An 18,016-nucleotide genomic window follows, 5' to 3' on the forward strand; every position below is an offset into this window, starting at 1 on the left:
AGAGTTACACAGAGAAGAAGAGGAAGAGAGAGAGAGCAAGAGAGAGGTCTTCCATCTGCTGACTCACTCCCCAATTTGCCACAACAGCTGGAACTGTGCTGATCTGAAGCCAGGAGCCCTGACCTTCATCTGATTCTCCCATACGGATGGTAGGGGCCCAAGCACTTGGGCCACCATCTACTGCTTCCCAGGCCAGAGTAGAGAGCTAGATTGGAAGAGGAGCAGCCAGGACTCAAAGCAACGTCTATATGGAATGTCAGCACCCGCTACGCCACAGTGCTGGCCACATTGATAGGATTTTTATTAAGACTGTGTTGGTCTATTCAGTGAAGAAATACAGATATCTGGGCTAGATTGAGTCTTCCAATCCATGACCATAGAATGTGTCTCCAAATGTTTAGTTCTTCCTTGAGACTTTTTTAGGAGCTTTGTGGTGATCCACATAGAGATTTTGCATATTTTGTTGGAAGTATACCCAGATGTTTCATTTGTTTTGCTACAGAACACTTTTTTTTAAAATTTCCATGCATAGTTTTCTCATTAGATTCATTTTCCAAGAGCCCTCATATGTTAGTGTAGTTCTTTTCTTACATGCTGCTCTACACATCTCTAGTTCTGACTTGGTCTTGCTCATGCACTTGCTCATCTTTTTCTTGACACACACACACACACATACACACACACATCCTCTTTCCTTCCTCAAGATTCACCATGGTGCCTCCCTGCATCGTAAGTAAAACAAAACAAAACAAAACAAAAGTGTCCTAGAAGGCTCTGGTATGCTTCCTAGGACACTACCCCAGTACAAAGGAGGAGAGGTGTCTCATTACTGCAATGAGTGGCTTGCTTTGGGGTGAACACACAGGAATTCCATATGGCCTCCACTGACAACAAGCCAGGTCTCTCTAAAGACAAGTGAAGATGAAAAATCTAAGTTCCCTATTGGGCCTTGACACCATCCCAAGGAGGGTGCTGCGGTTCTTCGTTTCTGAATCAAGAAGCTGGAAGTGTAGGCTCCACATTTGGCCTTGTCTTGTGATAGGGTGGGACTAACTAGGGTCTTTATGTGCAATCCAATGACTGTTGACTAAGTGATTTCTGTCTTGCTTGGCTGTACTTTTCTTGATTCTTTGACAAGAGAAAGCAGGCTTTGGTTATGGCTTATTTTGTCTACACTTGTTGGGACTTCTGAAATGCTGGCTTCTTGAGTTCTCAGTCTGAAATATGTAAGAACACAGAAAAGCCAGGAAATTCACCACTGTGTGATTTCTTGGGTGCTAAAGTCCCTAGTTGGTCTGCCTTCATTTCTATACCTTTCAGTATTCTTATCCTTGTTTTCTAAATAATAGCCAATTTTTTCAGTGATCATTAGTGGGAGCAATAGAGAAATACCTATTCCACATTCCAGAATCAGGAGCTCTAAAAAGATATTTTTAAACAAAACATGTACTACTTTATTACTTACTGAGGAGTTGACTCTACTTTTGCTTGGGTAGGAGAAAATATGCATGATATAGCTTCAGATACAAGTTATGGTATCTCCCCAGCATGCAGTCCATCAGAGGAACTGGCCTTTAAGAGACTGCTCACTCTAGTGACAAAGTTGGATGGTTCCATTTCAGTGTTAGCAAAGCTGACTTTAAAAAAATCTTATATCAATGATTCATGAACCCTCATTTTAACTATCCGACCTCCCCACAAATGCTCCCAGGGTTGTCTTGAGATGAATTGGCTTAGTGGCTCTTGTCCCTACAGTGAATACCTAGGCTGTGACAGTCTCCTGCATCAATCTACCTGCCCCACCACCACCGCACACACACCTCTGAACAACCCTTCCTCTCTGAGGACTGCACACATCTCTCCTATAATGTTCTCATTTTCTAAAAGAACACATTGGAGCATTTTGATCTTAGTTCCTTCATGAACTCGCTTCCATGATACCTGACATTTTCACAGGAAACTGGTCCCAGTCCCCAGGGAAAAGAAAGCTTGCTTGGTAGGAGACTGCAATGACCTTGCTGCCTGCTTCTCCATTCCCTTAACTCTTTGCTTCTGATGTTTCAAACTCCAGTGAATGATGAGTCAGCCACAGTTACACACATATTAACTTGGGTAACCCTACAGCAGAAATAGCACCAAAATGAGTTACTAATTCTGGTGAGTCAATAAGTAGAAAGAAAGGTAGGGAGTGGAGTGGGTGGATGTGAGGGCAGATGCTTAAATGGAAGACTGTGGCTGCAGGTGACTCTTGGAGAATTCTAGAAAGGTGACCTGATGAACAGAGAAATTGCTTCAATTTATGTTAGAGGACATTTCATTTCTAAACCAACATGCTTGCACAAAGTGACTTTCCATCTTGACATGAGCACAGACAATATTTGGAAAGGCAGATTTCAGGGAAATGTGATTTAATTGTTCATCAGATTAGGCCAGCCTCCAAAATGTCATTTGCTGCTCTCTTCTGCCAACTGGACCTAGTTTCACACTAAGAGGACTTTAATATCAGGGCCCAGGAAGATTGGCACCTCCCGAGATCTAAAGTGGCTCAAAGGGGATTTTCTCCTTGACACTTGAACTTCATCAGTTAACCTGCCTCTCTGTAGTTCTCCAACACAGGCATCACATGATGTATTTATTTTCCTGCTTCTTGCACCCTCAGCCTCAGAGAAAATCAACCAAATAAACAAAGAGTTGAGCTGCATTTTAACAGCATTTCCAGAGAGATCTTTCAAAGTTTATTTGATACTGGCTGTGTTTATAACATCACCTGTTATTTTCTTTCTCCTGTTTAGTTCCCTGGTAGCCTTAGATTTAAATATCAGGCGAGGGACTTAACATCTACCTCTGTTCCTCATGTATAAATCACAGCCACAAAACCCTTCATCCTTCTGTTCACCCCACCTTGTAATGAGCTAAGAATGGGAAGGAGATGCAGCCTTCAGAGCCTGTCACGCTGTGACACATGAGCAGAAAATGCCATCTAGAGAGAGGCTGGGTTCTGTTCACAATAAACATTAATACAAAAGGAATACAAAGCCACAGTCTCGTGTCCTGTCTGCAAAGCGTGCCTTTGTTTAATGTGTCTTTTCCTGAGCAAAGCAAGCTAGGACATTTAAAGTCAAGTTCATGCAAATGTTTAAGCAATGTGGCTAGGGGTCCGTGTCATGGAGACATTGACCAAGCTGTTGTCACCAAGTATTCCCCAGGCACTGCGGCAGCAGATGTGACTTTGGGCTTCTGCAAAGAGCAATTCAGATGCGTCTTCCTCCATTGGAAAGCACAGAATCCAAGACTAAGTCATAGTGCTGGCATTAAAAGAAAATAAAATAAAATTCAAACACATTATACATAAACAGAAGACTGTACTTAGGTAGAAAATGTCCAAGCCCCAAACATGCTTTGAGTAGAGTCAATAAAAATCTCACAGAGCATGCAAAATAAGGGGTCTTCATAAAAATTAAGTAGAAGGGGCTTGAACAGAATTTGTAGACATAAAAATCAGGTTAGGTTTTCATGCTTGTCTTGATCAGTTCAGGGAAAATTCATAGAGGGGTTATTATTTCTGGATTTGCTTTTAAACATTTTAATAACATGAAAGGCATGTTTAGGATAAGTTGCCATTTCAGATAAGCATTAAGTAAATTCACTGATGTGACTAGCCCGGGGTGGATTGTGGTTTAAGAGACATGGGGGATTAGGTGAAGATCTGACTGTGGATTGTAAACATGCTGGACTCAATAGAGACCCAGGAAACACAGCAAAAGTCTTGGCAAACCTGCTTACGTGGTTCTCACGAGAGGTTTCTGAGAGACAGCTCACCTTGCACATGCCATTCAAAACCACCAAGTTTGACCAGAACCTATCCTAAATGGAAGGGACAGACAGGAAGCAAGTCCCTGGTGGATTGAGTTATTCCTGTTTTAACAGTCAAACCAGACTGGCTTAGAAGGCCAACAACAAGTTCTTGGACCCTGAAAATTTAGGGAGGAAGTGTTTGGACAACACTGAAATCATTCAGAATCAGTCATCCTCTGGAACAACATGGTAAAGCGAGAAAACTTGGAGTCTGGGGACCAGAGCGTAACCTCAGCTCTGTGGATTACCAGCTATGTATCCTTGGGAAAACCAATCTATGCCCAAGAATCTCAGTATCTAAACCCAGAAAATGTGGGACTTGTTCTATATTAGCATTTCCTAAACTGTGTTTCAAAAAATGTTCCTTGTGTAGTAGTAGATTGTACTCCAAGATGGCCATGGCACTTCCTTGTACCACTCTCAGTGACCTTCTGCAATGCGACTTCGGCCTCCCACCAAGAGGAACAGAAGTGTTCACATCCCTGGATTCCAGCCTGGCCTTGTGACTTGTTTTACCTGATATTATGCAACAGAAGTGCTGTTGTCCAACTTTCAGGAGTTAGGCCTTTGGCTGCCTAATGGTTCTGTTGTTGGCCCTACTGAAACACTGTCTTGAGCACACCTTTGTAAGAAAACCATCTGGAAACAAGAAATCATATGAGAGAGAAGTGGCACCCCAGACAGCACCAACTGGGACAGCATCTTCCACCTTCCAGCACAGGAAATACATGGGATTTTGAAATATACATCTTCACTGTTACCTGAAACCACTAAATGTGGGGGCAATCTGTTGTGTAGCATTAGATAACTCAAATGGTGCTCAGTAAACTATGCGGTTTTATTGTCAAGTAAGGTTGGGTGAAGACTGGCTAAACAATTGTAAATGAGTTTATCAAACTATGGAGTTGCATAGCTTTTGACATTCTAATGTGGACTTAAAACTCCAAAGCATGGGAAGGATTTGAATGTCATGTCTGCCAGACTTCTTTTGATCACAGGGTATTATTTTCCCTAGAAAACTGATGAATCATTGTGGATCACAATGTGGGAAATACTGATGTGTTAGAATTCCAAAGGCCCTGCCAGTCCTAGCATTCCAGAAGTCTGCAAATGGAGCAGAGTATTTTGGTCACTATTTCTTCTTGATTATCTTGATGACAAGCAAATTTACTCCATAGTTGGTTGCTATGAATTTCATTATTCACTTCCACTGAAAGTGTTTTTTACTCAAGTATAAGTAGTTTGCAGCACTTATTGTGTAGTATCAAATCTATACTTCCATTTCACACACATGTTCTTTTTTAATCTGCAGAGTTATGTGGACTGAATACTATTATGACCACTGAAATATTATGTCCATAGGCAAGTGGATGAGGGAGAAGCTTGGCATCTGGACCCTGGATATATATCTGTGCAGATTCAGAAACACAGCTATGGAGAACCGACTCCAGAACCCATATCCTCAATAACTGCACTGCACTGGACACTGTTCTTCTCTTGCTCACAGAAAAGTGATGAGGTAATGTTGGCCAAGCCTGAATCCCAAGTCTTCCATCCTAGGAAAAGTTTCAGGTAGTCAAATGGGGAAAGGATCTTGGGTTAACCTTCAAGAGAGAATTAAAAGTGTACCAACATCTACCAAAGACCTATTTTAAACCACTTACTGTGATAGGATTTTTAAACCATTATTTATTTGAAAGGCATAGTGAAAGGGGGGGAGAGGGAGGGAGAGAGAGGGAGGGAGAAAGGGAGGGAGAGGGAGAGAGAGAATTGAGATTTTCCATTCATTGGTTCACTCTCCAAAGGTCCACAAGAGCTGAGCCTGGGACAGGCCAAATCAAGGAGCTAGGAATCCATCCAGGTCTCCCACATAGCTGGGAAGGATTCAAATCCTTGAATCATCAATTATCTCCCAGGCACATTAGCAGGAAGCTGGACTGGGAGCTGAAACAGGATTCCATCCCAGGCACTCTGATGGATGTAGGAGGCAGCTTAACCCATTGAGCCAAACACTGGCTCTGTGGCAGGATCTGAACACACCCCATGGCATCTGATGTTCAAGCAGCCATCTGGGGTAGGTAAGATCATCTCTATCTTATGACTGATGCTCAGAGGAAAATGGCTCCCAGGTAGAAGGAAAAGTCTGATACCAACATCAGTATATAATGTTTCCACTCTGTTTCTGCCTAATTCAGGCCATGATGTTGTTATTCAAACAATGGGTTTACAAAGATGGAATCCCCCCAAACAGCTGCATGCATAATATTTCACCAGCATGGAGGAACTCTGAAGTGTGTGGAAGATAAAAGGGCACACTCAGGAAGATGGAATTAGTGAAATAGGCTGGTCCAGCAGGAAAGGAAACCTGGTGGAACAACTGAACAGTGCATTAACAAAACCAGACTCAGAAAAGCCTCCTTTGGTGGGGGAGAGAGGAGTCTTGTTCCCTGAATCTAGTAAGCAAGGTAGAACCTGTGACAATCTCCCACCTTGTCTTGGTAAGACCAGGGAGAGTCAAGAGACTTTGAAGAAAAAAAACCCTTTGCAATAAGCCTCTAAAGGCTGCCTCTAACTTGATTTTGGACAGAGGACAGCTCCCCTGCTCAGTCCATATGTAGGACCCACAGGGGCACCTGGAAGTGTAACCTCTGCAAGAAGCCCACAGGGGCCGGCATAGCAGGTAAAGCTGCCACCTGCAGAGCTGACATCCCATATGGGTGCCGTTTCGAGTCCCAGCTGCTCCACTTCTGATCAAGCTCTCTGCTACGGCCTGGGAAAGCAGTAGAAGACGGTCCCAGTGCTTGGGCCATCTTAATTAGTATTGAGCTGAATAAATGCAGATATAATCACACAGCAGAATACTACATAGATGGCTAAAGTATTGAGGTTAGTTAGCATCGGGGCAAAGCACACAAATGAGGCTCAATATAAACAGAGTGGAGGGACCAGCAGAATTCCTTGTTGATCAGCAAGCTCTTGAAATTCTGTGTTCCTGGGGCCAGCACTATGGCATAGCAAGTGTTGCAGTGCCAGCATCCCATATGGATGCTGGTTTGAGTCCCAGCTGCTCCACTTCTGATCCAGCTCTCTGCTATGGCCTGGGAAAGCAGCAGAAGACAGCCCAAGCCCTTGGGCCCCCGCACCCATGTGGGAGACCCAGAGGAGGCTCCTGGCTCCTGGCTTTGGATTGGCCCAACTCTGGCCTTTGTGGCCATTTGGAGAGTGAACGAGTGGAGGGAAGATCTCTCTGTCTCTCTTTGCCTCTCTCTCTCACCTCTGCCTCTCTGTAACTCTTTCAAATAAATAAATAAATCTTAAAAAAAAAGCAAAGTGCACACTGTATCCTGGGTTTTTCCCTATGGTACGTAGGTCCTTCCTATGCTCTTTTGTCCAAGTGGGGAGTATATGGGGACTGGGATCAAGTAGGCAGACATCTAGATTCTGCCATTATCTTTCATCAAGTAATTATAATCCTACCTTCCACATGAGGAAAAAGAAGGTTTTGAGAGATCACTAGCATGAAATTAGTGATGCCCTGGCTGCAGCCTGGGAAGTTGCTTGAGGAAAACAGACTGTAGGTTATCATTGCAGTCTTGAGATACCTACTGGGTCCTTCTGTGTGGGGACGCCACCATGAGTGCCCTGGGCAGGACGCACAATAAATCAGTGTTGCCCCTGCCCTCCAGGAGCTCCTGATCTAAGGAGAGAGACTCCTAGAGGGAAAAGAAAGCCAACTCTCAGAAGGGGCATAATAAAAGCTATTGCAGAGATTTATGAGCAGGAAAGACAATAAGTTCCTGGTCTCCTGGGAGGCATAGAAGAAAGTTTTATTGTGAAGGCTGCTCTCTGAAGGAAGGGCAATTTCAAGAAATGGCAATGTGTAGGCTTCCAAGCAGTGGGGACAATGTGAGCAATGGCAGCAAGGGCCTGAAGGACACACACAGGGTAAGTGAGTATTTGGGACTCACTGCCACAGAGGAGAGGAGCGTGGAGAGAAGCTGCGACTAGAGAGGAATTTCATCTGAAGACAACATAAGCCAATGACAGGGGGGCCAGTTCTCCAAGGCAGTCTTGGAGTGCATTCTCTGCTTGGCACAGGGACATCCCTGCAATGCCGGGAGGTCCAGCATGTCCCTGGACTAGGGTCTGTGGGGTCCTCCCTGGTGTCCACACACAGGAGGGGCAGAGCAGGCAGAGAACTAGAGCCTTGGGGTTCAGGCAGGCTCACAGCCCCTGTTTCTCATCATTTCTCAGTGTCTTTCCCTGATTTTTAGGTCTATGTGGCTACACCTGAGTGACAGACTCCAAGTCCTAGAGTGAGCCTTTCACAGCCCATGGTCCACCACAGCTGGGAAGTGGTGCTACAGCTCAGCCTATTGATTAGAGATGTAGAGCAGACTTGTTGGGGAGCTTGACAGGGTATAAAACAGCCAACTGCAAATCTGTGTTTTCTGGCTCACCGTGAGGAACCCAGAGGGGCACTGAGGCCATGGCTCTGGTAAAGCAGAGGGTCTGAGAGAGGGAGAGCCCCTGCCATGGGAGACTGTGCCACAAGGGATCCCAACCATCAAGCAGTGGCCAGCCAAGGTCATTGCCTACAAGGGGATGCTGAGCTCTGCCTCACAACAGTTCAGGGCCCGGCACCTGTAATCTGCCCCAGCCTGCTTCCACGTCAGAATGGAAAGTTCAAGTTGTGCTTCACATCTAAAAGATTAAAATGAATTTCTGGGCAGGCATGGCTGTCTGTTTAGAGACTCCTCACTGTGAACAGGTGAGCTAGATTCATTCCTAGTGGGCCTGTGGCAGACAGAAGGACCAGACACCCCAGGTTTGTGCCCTGGTATTGACTCCCTGCTCTGAATATTTGGCCAAGCCCCCTTGTCCTGTTGAGTTTCACTGCACTCCCCATCCTGCTGACCCAGCAGAAGGGCAAGCCTGAGTCTGTATCTCTCTGATGGAAGCAGACTTTGTGGGATCAAGTCTCCACCTCTTCTTGCCACCTTTCCCCACACTCTAGGGATCCTGCTATTATGCTCATAACAACTGCATCATGCTCTGCTCAACAACTACAACCCATGGCAGCACAGTGCCTCCTTGGTGTTTGTAGGCAATACAGTTTGAGCTGCAGTCAATTTCAGTGGGCTCTGGCTTGTCTTAGGTTTCACCCTGCTCTTGGCCCCATGAGATCCTGCACATTCTTCCACCCCTCAGTCGAGACGTTGGTAAGCAGTGTGACCTTGAGTAAGTCAACAAATTGCTGTCTCAAGTTCTTTGTCTGCAATGTGGAAACACATTACAACCCAATCAGAGCTGAGATGCCTGACATAATACTGCACCTAAAAGCAATGTTGTCCTTGAGGTTGGCATTTGGGCACAGTGGGTTAACCCAGGGTTAAACTGCTACTTGGGATGCCCATTTCACATATCAGAGGGCCTAAGATCAAGCCCCACTCTGATCCAGCTTCCTGCTAAGGTACACCCTAGAAAGCGGCAGGTGATAGCTTAAGTAACTGGACACCTGCAAACCAAGTAGGAGACCTGGATGGAGTGCCTGGTTCCTGGCTTTGGCTTGGCCCATCCCAGCCCTGGAGGTTGCATGTATTTGAGAAGTGAACCAGAGAATGGATAATCTTTCCACTACCCCACCCTTCCCCTTACTTTTATCCCCAACACTCTGCTTTTGAACAAAAACATTAAACATTATTTTAAATGCTGTCTCAGATAATAAAAAATGGAGAACGGCCCCTCTGATCAAAAGTTGTAGGTTACAGTGAAACCATAAGGATCACTTGTTTCTTCTCATGATTGATCTCCCTACAAAACATTTCACTTCACGGCTCTCAGCTGTGACCCACTTTTGAGACTGTGCTGTTCTAAGTGAGGAGTGACCCGAGGCAGCTTACCCAACCCTGGCTAGAGAAAGAAGGTTTGTTTACCACCAGGCTTTCCCCCTTCCTAGGGCTGTTTGTCCCTGGAGTGGAAAACTGCTAGAGGTAAGGATGAAAGCTGTGCTCCCAAACATAGCTGTCTGAATAATTTAGGCCACCAGGTGCCCCTCCCATGGATCCCCAGAACACTGGGCACTGGCCTCATCAGAGGACTTCCCCTACTGCCGAAGATTCTTATGGAGCACATCCCCACAAGATCGCGGCCTCGAAGAGGGCAGGAGGCAAGTTATTCTCTCCGTTACACCACCCAAGAGAGCATCTGGCACAGGGGAATGACTCAAAGAGTGCTCACAGACACGGATGCCTGGCTGACTCAAAGAATCCAAGGGAGTTCATAGGCAAGAGACTCAAAAATAACTGGAGGGCAGAGTATCCAGAAATGCAGAAACAGTTTCTGCTCTCTTTGGGAAGTGCTGCTTGGAGTTCAGAGCAGGCAAGTTTTCTCACTATGTTATGCACAAGAAACACAGACACCTTCTTCTTGCCCTATTACATTGCTTCAGGGGCAACATGGGTCTGGCCCAAACATCTCCAGCTCCAGCTCTGACTCCACTTCCTTCCCTGGTGTGACCCTAAGATATTTTAACCTCAGTCTCATTCCTGTATTCCTGCAACCTTGTGGGGTGAGAATAATGAGTTGAGACTTCATGTGCCAGATGAGGACAGGGACAGACTACAAGTAGGACTAAGACAAGCACACTCGTTGTAGTCTTTCTCCATCTGCCTGTGTTAATTTTTAATAAGGCAAACAATGAATGCTTCTGCTTCCTTCCTAAAATATTTTGACTAGCGATTTCATGAGTGGGAAGGATTTAACCAGGCTGTCTTCGAAACAGTGAGCAAAGAAAAGAAAGTGAAACATGCTAAGTTCAAGAAGATTAAATTACAGCACAGTTGACATCAAGCAATTTGGGAAAATATTAAAAGTGTGGGAGAGGATGCCCCATTGAGCACACACCCTCCCAGCTAGGATGTGGCTATTTGACAATCAGGGGTGCTGTTGTATCTTGCAGTATAAGTAGTGTTTCAACAACAGCTTTACACAAGTAGACCATGCAGGCCCCAAGTCACGGAGCCCTGGACACATCAGGTCTCAATCGCACCTCTTTCTTCACCTGCTAAGCTGAACAGAATTCCATCTTCCACAACTGTCTTCACACCCAGTGAGTCCTCTTTTTTCCTCCCAGTTCACTTCAGTCTTTTCCTTTTATTTCACTGCACAAGATAAAAGATATACCCCAAGCCTGGGAGAATCTGGAGGCCCCAATGGGTCCTAATGGCTGAAGGGAACATTCTATTTTTGCTGCTCCTGTCCTCCATCCTTGAGCTGCAAGGGCCTTGCTTAGCCCTGCAGAGCATTGTCAGGGCCTAAACACAGTCCAGGCTCTCCATAAGCAAGGGAGGCTGCTGCATCGTGAAGTTCACTTGCTCTATGTTTGAAGGTTCCAGCAAGCATATCTGTATGCAAAGATTCTGATCTCACCATAACCAATGTTCCCAACCACTCTGAGAACTAAACTATTGAACTACAAATTCCTGGCACTGCCCAGCTGTGAGCTCCCCACATCCCTAAGAAACTAATGTGAAAGTTTCCACGCACTTTCTGGGAAACTCTGACTTCTCCACTTGCCCGTGAAAGCAGCCTGCTCACCAACGCATCCTACATCAACTCCCTCCTGTCCTTGTGCACTCCTCACTCACATACTGCAGCATCCTGGGGCCATACCTTGTATTTAAGTCCTCACCACCGGGTCTGCTGAGGCCCAGCTCCAGGTGGCCAGAGCAGGACTATTATTAGGATGAAGAACACTGCCATCTGCAAGCCCCTTTGCTAGGCATGGATTCTTACCCATGGGGGACTTTGTGACAAGCAGGGCTGATTTCTGCCCTTTCCAAGCCTGGTTTTATTGACAAATGCACAAAACTTGGCTTGAAACAAAATGTTTTTTAGCTCTGTCCTAAACAGGCTGATCCATAGACAAAGCACTGCCTCTCCCTTTGCTTTCTCTCCACCACTCCAGGCATGATTTGTTCATGATCCTTGGTTGACCTTTTTATTTCAGTGGAGGACGGAGACAAAAATCTTTTTAAAAAATTAAAAAAATACAAAGACAAATCTCCCCACTGCATTCATGCAAACAAATGGTTACAGCTGAGGATGAAGTCTGTGACCAATGGACAGGCACAGCCTCTGCTCCCCACAGCATGATTTTAGGGGATTCCTCCAGCCAGGCTAACTGGGGACTACTGGCACCTATTCGTTCTGAAGAGGGAGAAGGAAATAGAAGAAAGAACAGTTGAGATTGGCACAGACCAAGGTTAGCCCCTTGTCCTGAATTCTGGGTTTGTTTTGTAATATTTGTTTGAAAGGCAGAATACCAGAAAGAAAGTGTGGGTGGAGAGAGAGAGAGATCTTCCATCTGCTGGTTCACTCTTTAAATGGCTACAACAGCCAGTGCTAATCCAGTCTGAAGCCAGGAGCCAGGAATTCCATCCAGATCTCCCACTTGGGTGGCAGAGACCCATGTTACTTGGGCTATCATCTACTGCTTCCCAAGGATTAGTAGGGAACTGGATTAGAGGCGTAGTAGCCTGGACTTCCACTGGTACTCTGATATAGAATGCAGGCATCCCCAGTGGTGGCTTAACCCACTGGGATGCAAAACCTACCCCTAATTTCTGGGGTTTAGGGAGTCCCTTCACCTAAAAGATTCTGTTTCCCCTTTAGTCCCACCTTTCCTTTTTAGTTTTTTTCTGGGTAATTTAAATGTTGGTTTTTGCCTCAATATTGTAGCAGGCACAGTCAAAATTGAGCTAGATCATAAATATTTTTAGTGCAAAGAACATGGTTCTCTGTGTGTCCTCAGTGCCTAGCCCAGGGTCTGGTACACAGCAGGTGTGTTCAATCAACAAATAATGAACTAATCAATCAACCAATCGTCCTACTGACACAAAGAGGTTCAATATAAAAAACATAAACAGCAAAACAAACTTGTTATAATACTAATCATGAATAGATTCAAACACACAGACACACACACACACACACACACACACACACACACACACACTCAGAGTTCTAGGTGTGGGAAACATGTAACAGTGTTTCAGGTCCTGAAGCAACTTCTAGGGAGTATTCTCCCCAGCAGGCAGGGAGAGTGCTCTCTGCAGGCTTCTTTCTCAGCATATTCTAAACATATTCTAAACCAGTTCCCAGCATTTAAAGCCAAGTGAACATCATTTTCCTATTTGCCAAGTTGTTAAAACATGTTTGCTTCTGATGTGCTGGCTCAGTGATTACTCGAACCTTCCACTCTCTTTCTCACTGTAAAAGGTTCTTCTGTGGATTAAATGAATTATTGCAGGAAAAAATGCATAGAATAGGATCTGCACACAGTAAACTCTTAGAGAATGATTACCTATTATGATTTTCTGACTTCTGAGTAGTGGTAGAATTAGCAAGGTGATGTGACTATTTCTCTGTTCTAAATTCCCATCAAATTAGTCTTGAAACTTGGTAGCTTTGGGATCCGCATGGAAGGAAGGCCTATACTTCCGGGAATGTAAAGTTCCTACCTGTACTTGCAGGGAAGAAAGTCCTTGTCAAGGTCACTGCTGGTGCCTAAAGGTCAACCAATGAGGATCAGACCTGCCTCAACCTTTAACCCCCATGCCCTGAATCTATAAAAGGAGCTCTCCCAATCTCTGAAGCACGACTTCCCCACCCCCCCAGCCCCCCACCCCCGCTCTGTTGCTCTATTGGGACCCAGGAACCTCGCCCGGGAGCGGAACCCCAATAAAAGCCTGTGAATTAATTGATTCGTCTGCCTGGGAAGATTTGTTACGCGCTGGACACCTTACAAAACTCTACCCAAATGTCACTTCTCAGCAATAGGTGTGACTAAAACTGGTGGCAATAACTTTACAATATTCCGATCTACAATTCTCCAAATCAGAGAAACCAAATTAAGACGCACCTCTCCTTCACGCGCTAGCTCAGCTCCACTGCATCCATGATCATCTCACCAGCTCCCATGTCAGAAATAAACTCTCCAAGCCTAGGACTAAAGGAAAGCCAGCACTTGCAGGTAGCCTTGCCCTGACTGGTGGTCCTGGGACCTGACTCCATTCAACACTGCACAGGGAGGAAACAGATCTGAGCACTGTGCTTTCACACCCACTCTCTTGCCCTGCCCAGTTCCCTAGAAGGTAGGTGTCTGATGAGAAAAGGGCATGTGAACAGACTCAAGATGCATAACCCAGAGAGAAGGCCCTATCAGGAACCCTGCATCCCTTCAGCTACTATGCAAGCAGCTGTATTCAAGACCTCCAAGGAGTGAAATCTTTGGTTTGCATTGTTATGCTTAAGCACAGAAAGAGCATTAACCCTCAGGGAGCCCTCAGCCACTTAAAGTGGAAAAGCACACTTGGGTTCTGGCCTCTGGACTCATTTACAGATGAATGGGAACTGGGGGTAGGGGTGAAGAACTTTCCCACTCTCTACCCAGTCTTTCCTGATCTCCAGATTATCTGCAGAACTCTGCTCTCCTTGGGTCCTGGAAGCTCAAGACCATCCCAATCCATTTAGCAATCCTGTCCACGCCATGTTCCATGAAATGTGGGCTTTATGATTGTAGCTGAGAAAGAATAAAAGAAGCATAGCAAGGGACAGAGAGTTACTCAGATTTGTAAGTAAGGCAGTTTGCCAATGTAAACATAGAATTAGCTACCTAGAAATTCATTCATTTAAAATTTAAATGTAAACTCAAAAAAATAAAACAAAACCTGATTTAAACAACTCCTAGTGGGAAGGCTTGACTGTAGCCTATAGGAGTAATGAATGAGAGGGCATGAGAATGCAGTAGCACATGGGAGTTTTGTTTAAAAAAAAAAAAAAAGCAGTAATGCCCAAACCTTGGTGATAGCTGTGTACTCATTTCCTAGGGTTCCCCAAACAAAGTCCCACAGACCACGGGCTGGAGCATCAGGGGTGTAATGTGCACTATCCCAGCTCTGGAGGCTCAGAGGTGGAGAGCAAGGTGTCTGCAGGGCTGGATCCTGGAGAGCTGTGAGGGGAACTTGTTCTTTGCCCCTCTCCTAGCTCGGGCAGCCTCAGGTGCTCCCCGTCTGCAGACCGTGTCATCCTGTGTCTTTGTCTCATCCTCCCCTGTATGTGTCTGCCTCCATATCCAAAAATCCCCCTTTTCTAAAGATGCCAGTCCAGTTGGATTAGAGCCCACTCTGGCATTATCTTAATTATATCATCTAACCAGACCCCACCACAAAGAAGGTTGCATTCACAGCCACTCCAGGTTAAAAGATCAACAACCTCGAGGCGGCCACAGTTCAATCCTTAAAAAACTGAAAGGTTTCATTCCTAGTCTTCATCCCAAATAATTTCCACAAATGAATAGTGCCTAGGGCACATTTAGGTCTACAGAAACTCACTGGGGGTGGATGTTTGGCTAGGGGTAAGCATACCTGGGGTTCCAATCACATACCTGTGGTGGATTCCCAGGCCCCAGCACCTGACTCCGGCTTCCTGTAAATAGAGACCCTGGGAAGCAGTAGTGATGGCTTAAATAATTGTATATCCTGCCACCCATGGGGAACCAGGATTGAGTTCTTGGCTCCTGACTTTAACTCTTGCTCAGCACCTTGTGGACATTTAGGGAGTCAACCAGCTGATGGAAGATTTCTCTTTTTCTATGTGCCTCTCAAAGTAAATAAATAAATAAAAATCTAATAAACCAAACGTTGCACATTGAACAAAATTTTGTGGATTTTTTTTTTCAGAGCAGAGTCTTCCAATATGTAGGGCAATTCAGAAACTACAACAATTTTGCCAGGTACTATCAGTATTAGCTTCCTAAGGCTACTGTAAGAAATCAGCATATATTTGGTAGCTTAATGCAGCAGCAATGTATTATCTTACAGTTCTAGAGACCAGAGGTCTGAAGTGAGTCTCACTGGATTGAAGTCAAGGTGCTGGTGAGGCCACATGCTCCCTAATGACTTTTGCTGCTCCTCCTAAGGGTCACATATATTTCTTGGTTTGGGCCCTAACTTCCACCTTCAAAATGCACCACTCCAATCTCTGCTTCTAGCATGGCATTGTTTTCTCCTCATCTATTGTAGAGTTTCCTTCCACCTTTCTCTTCCAAAGACCCACCAGGAACATCCAGGACAATCTGCCCAACACCAGACCCTTAATTCAATCACATGTGTGAATTTCCCTCTTCCATGTAAGACTGCCTTCACAGGTTCCAACTATTAGGGCCTGATCATCTTTGGAGACCATTCCTCAGATTTCAATATCATATATCCTACATCAAATCAAAGTTCAGTTCATTTTCAGAAAGGAAAACCTTGCACTTAACAGAGCATTAGTTTAGTGCTGGCACTGTGGTATAATGGGATAAGCCACCACTTGCGACATGGGCATCCCATATCAGAGTGCCAGTTCATGACGAAGCTGCTCCACTTCCAATCCAGCTTCCTACTAATGCCCCTGGGAAGGCAGTGGAAGATGGCCCAAATGTTTGGGTACCTGCTGTGATGTCAGACACAGATGAAGCTCTGTTTCTGGGTTCCTGGCTCTGGCCTCATACAGCCCCTGCCATTGTAGCCATTTAGGGAGTGAATCAGTGGATGGAAGATCTCTTTCTCTGTCTCTCCCGATCTCCATTGCAATCTTTCAAATAAAGAAAATAAATCTTACAAAGTAAAATAAAACCAGAGCATTAGCTTGCTAGATATTTCCCCAAATTTCTTCTCAGTTTTCTTCTCATAGATTCTTCCATTTAACACCTTATCAAGGAGGAGTCTGATTTCAAGCACAGCGATGTCCAACTGAGACATGTAAACAGTAGGAAGGTGTTGCTTTGGATTCGTTCTGAGAGGAGGAGCATGGTGGGGGCAAGAGGCACGGAGTCACCACACAGACCCCCAGAGATGGGTGAAAGCAGGCCAGAGGTGAGCAGCCTGCAGACTCATTTATTTCAGTTGGTACAGCAGCTTAAATAGCTAAGGCAGCCAATCTGGTCAAGGGGTGGTTTATGCCCTAACCAATCACAACCTGTTGCCATGTGGTTTCCAAAGCCATCCAATCACAGCCTGTTACCAGGCAGGCTCCCTTGCCAGGTGGATTTCAAAGCCATTCCTGAGTAACTGATGCTCACTTGCCAGCAGCCATCTTGGCATGACCTTCTCACCTCATTCCACAATATTCCCCCCTTTTCGTTTATTTTTGAGCAACGGGAGGCATGAATCTTGGCCATACCATTGTTGACCCCGTTTCGATGTGGTCTCCGTATGCGGCTGTGCCTGTCTTAGGTTGTCCCCCAGGGGATCTTACCCGTCGTTGACTAACCAGCGCTCAAAACAGGAGACCACAGGAGTGCTTGCTCAGAAGGGGTAGGAATGAGGAACAATGGTAATCAGGAATAACATGACTGCACACAGGCTGTGGGCCGTTTGAGTGGCTGACCAGATCTAGTGGGTATAAAACAGTAATGGATGTGGCTATGGGCAGTTCCTCAGGGTAGGATGATAGGGGAGGTGCGTCCGCTAACAAGGCGTGCTCTCAGTCTTGTTCAGCTGGTTCTGGTTGACTGTCAGTTGCAGGCTTGATGTTTCTGGCTGGGACCCAAATGGGCTGTCTCACATTCTCTGGAAAGATACAAGCATATCCTCGGCCCTTGGTTAGCAGAAGCCTTTTTACAGGTGTTGGAATCCAGGGTCTGAATTCTGTGTCTGCTCCTATATTAACAGCAAACATGCAGGTGGGATGGGGTCTAGTGCCTGCCCTGAGAGCCTGGGGTGCCTGGGGACTGCCACAAACATGGGGATTCTCACTGAGTGCGGATGGGATGACCTCATGTGGGTTATTACCTCGAGGTCATCTGTGTTCATCCTACGGGTATTTGGGGGGTGGCTAACCAGGCATTGCTGCATTGTCTGCAATTTCACTGTCATTTCACTGTCGGAGCTCTCTCTCCCCAAGTCATCAACTGTTGCCTGTGAGGCAGAGGCTGGAGTGACAGGTTCTGATCACTCACAGATTTCTGATCACTCAAGCATTTAGGCTGTCTTCCGCTGCTTTCCCAGGCTATCAGCAGAGAGCTGTATCAGAAGAAGAACAGCTGGGACATGAATGGGCACCCATATGGAATGCTGGCACAGCAGGTAGAGGCTTAGCCCAATACGCCACA

The 18,016-nt window shown here is 45.6% G+C and overlaps 1 long non-coding RNA gene across 8 annotated transcripts in view; it reads right to left on the reverse strand.

Moving 5' to 3' along the window:
- Positions 1 to 3,050: 3,050 nt before the first annotated feature.
- LOC149122102 (uncharacterized) overlaps positions 3,051 to 18,016 on the reverse strand; it is a 140,324-nt gene continuing 125,358 nt past the window's right edge. For 6 of the 8 annotated variants that reach the window (XR_016221077.1, XR_016221076.1, XR_016221065.1 and 3 more), the window contains one exon: positions 3,051 to 3,305. This is a non-coding gene — a long non-coding RNA (uncharacterized LOC149122102). Of the gene's footprint in view, positions 3,306 to 3,775; positions 3,865 to 4,371; positions 4,495 to 18,016 lie in introns of all 8 variants that reach the window. The other 2 variants (XR_016221068.1, XR_016221067.1) reach the window with 2 other exon arrangements.

The sequence above is a fragment of the Oryctolagus cuniculus genome, chromosome 15 (assembly GCF_051225735.1).
Source record: "Oryctolagus cuniculus isolate XC-2025 breed Fujian yellow rabbit chromosome 15, ASM5122573v1, whole genome shotgun sequence".
Taxonomy (NCBI): domain Eukaryota; kingdom Metazoa; phylum Chordata; class Mammalia; order Lagomorpha; family Leporidae; genus Oryctolagus; species Oryctolagus cuniculus.